Genomic DNA, 2,500 nt, shown 5'->3' on the forward strand with positions numbered 1-2,500 from the left:
TTCAGTAATGAAAACTGTAAGGAAACGGGATTTTCTTTATCGGCTGCATTACCGATTCGGTCACTATTCTTGCTTGTATCTCTTGTCACTTTAAGCCACTAACTTAGAGATATGTGACACAGTTATCCACTCTCCTCGCGGTGAGAAACACGGTCACGTGCGTTAGGTTTAATTTCTGAAATATTCGAGGCTTCTTTGATTTGCAACATAAGATTACACTTGCATGGCTTAAGTTTTGAAACAAATATTTGACTATTGGCACGATCGATCAAAGAGAGCCTCTACATGGTCGCTCGACTTGCTAGAAAAAGCAAGTAATTATCCTTGAAACAACATCGTACTATATTTTAAATGGATGGACATATTGGACGATGAAGTCTTAGATGCAGTGTATCGATGGAAAGATGTGATGAAAGTTGGATCATCTTTGGTCATAAACCCAGATCAGTCAGAGTTAACCTTCGGTTAAATAACAGCAAAATCAGTTTCCGGCTTCTGGTGGCAAATCTACATCCGGCAGTAGCGGAAGTGGAAGCGATGCTGCCGAGCTTATTCAAGCAACTTATCTTCACAATTCGGACAAAATATCGTTTTCATGTTGGACAAGAGCTTCTCAGGTCGGACCAGACTTTCTTAGGACGGTCAAGACTTTCTTAGGTCGGTGAAGTTTTATACAATTTAGGCAAACGAACGTCTCACTGCGGGAAAAAAGACACCAATTATTGACGCTGTCTCATTTTTTTTTTGTCTCTATTTCTTTTAGTGAATTCTGAGATGATCTGCTTAGGTTTTAGTTCAATATCTGACAAACTCTTACCTATTCGTTTATCGTCTTTTATTAATAATTTACTATTTCGTGGTTGCCAGTTATATTACATTGCTTTTTCTGTCCATTACTGTTTAGATACATTCCGTTACTGTCAGAAGCTTTGAATGTTTTATCAATTAGAGTAAGCTTTTGGATAATTGCTCAATGGTTAATGGCCGTTGAATGTTGCTAGCTTGTTGTTATCTCCGGTTTTCGTTTAACGTCATTTGCTTAAAGGCTCAATCGATCAGTGAGCGGAGTTTGGGTTTTACACCTTGCTTGATATTCCGTTGATTTCTGTGGTACTTTCAATTATTGTAAAGCCGTATCATTGTTTACCGCCAAGAAGAGTCAGTTAACACAACAAAACCAAAAAGATCAAAGGACTTGCGCGCAAATTTTCTGGCATGTATGTATGTATGTATCTATGTATGTATCCATGTATGGATGTATGTATGTATGGATGGATGTATGGATGGATGAATTGAGGGATGTGTGTATGTATGCATTTATAGTTGTGCGCATGAATGCATGTATGTATGTGTGCATGTTCGTATGCATGTCTGTATGTATACATGCATGTATGTATGAGTATGTTACTTTGTATGTGTATATGTGCATGAATGCATGCGTGAATGTATGTATATACGTGCATGTGCATATATATATATATATATATATATATATATACGTATACACACACATATGTATATGTGTATATCTATGTATGTATATATACATATATACTTATGCGTATATATACATATGTGTATATATGTATATATGTACATATGTATATATGTATATATATACATATATATATATATATACATATCTATATATGTATGTATATATGTGTGTGTGTGTGTATGTGTATATATGTATACACACATGTATGTGTATATATATATATGTGTATGTATATCTATACTTAGAAACATACAGATAAACACACACGCAAGCGCACACATATACATTCATATATTTAGATAATGCAAACATACATACATACATGCATACATATCCGTGTGTGTGTGCGTGCGTGTAATTGTGTGTGCCACGCGCACGCGCACACCCGCACGCAGTTGCACTAAGATTCCGAAAGAATCGAAAATCAATAACGAAAAGTATGAATACAGGTCGCGGAATTTTTACCTCTTGCGTGGACGACGACGGCGCTGAAGACGACGCATGAAGGCTTTGGTTTACCAATGTCATTACAGTAATGGAAAATGGAAAATGGAATAGTGTTTGTCAGATAGTACAAGAGATAGATAGATAGATAGATAGATAGATAGATAGGTAGATAGATAGATAGGTAGATAGATAGATAGACAGCACATCGCATAGGGCTTCCGTTGACTGTTTATTGGAATATGGCGGCGGTGGCGGCGGCAACGGCAGTGGTGGTGATGGAAATGGTGGTGGCGGTGGTGGTGGTGTCGATGGTGGTCGGTGATGATATACTTGTAAATTGATTATTATAACATGTTCGCTGTTATACTTAACGATACATGCATACATACATACATACATACATACATACATATATGGGTGTCAGGGATGGCGGTGGTGGCGGTGGTGGTGGTGGTGGCGGTGGCGGTGGTGGTGGTGGTGGTGGTGGGTTGGTGGTGGCGGTGGAGGACAGGACAGGTCGCAACACTTTACCTCTTTAGCGGATGTGTGGAAGAG

General features: G+C 38.2%; 1 protein-coding gene across 2 annotated transcripts in view; it reads left to right on the forward strand.

Annotated features, from left to right (window-relative positions):
- The window catches only part of LOC106873388 (glutamate receptor), a 201,849-nt gene that overhangs the window by 64,371 nt on the left and 134,978 nt on the right, over window positions 1–2,500 (forward strand). The gene's annotated exons all lie outside the window — the stretch shown is intronic.

This window comes from Octopus bimaculoides, chromosome 14 (genome assembly GCF_046866305.1).
Source record: "Octopus bimaculoides isolate indiv1 chromosome 14, ASM4686630v1, whole genome shotgun sequence".
In the NCBI taxonomy this organism is placed as follows: domain Eukaryota; kingdom Metazoa; phylum Mollusca; class Cephalopoda; order Octopoda; family Octopodidae; genus Octopus; species Octopus bimaculoides.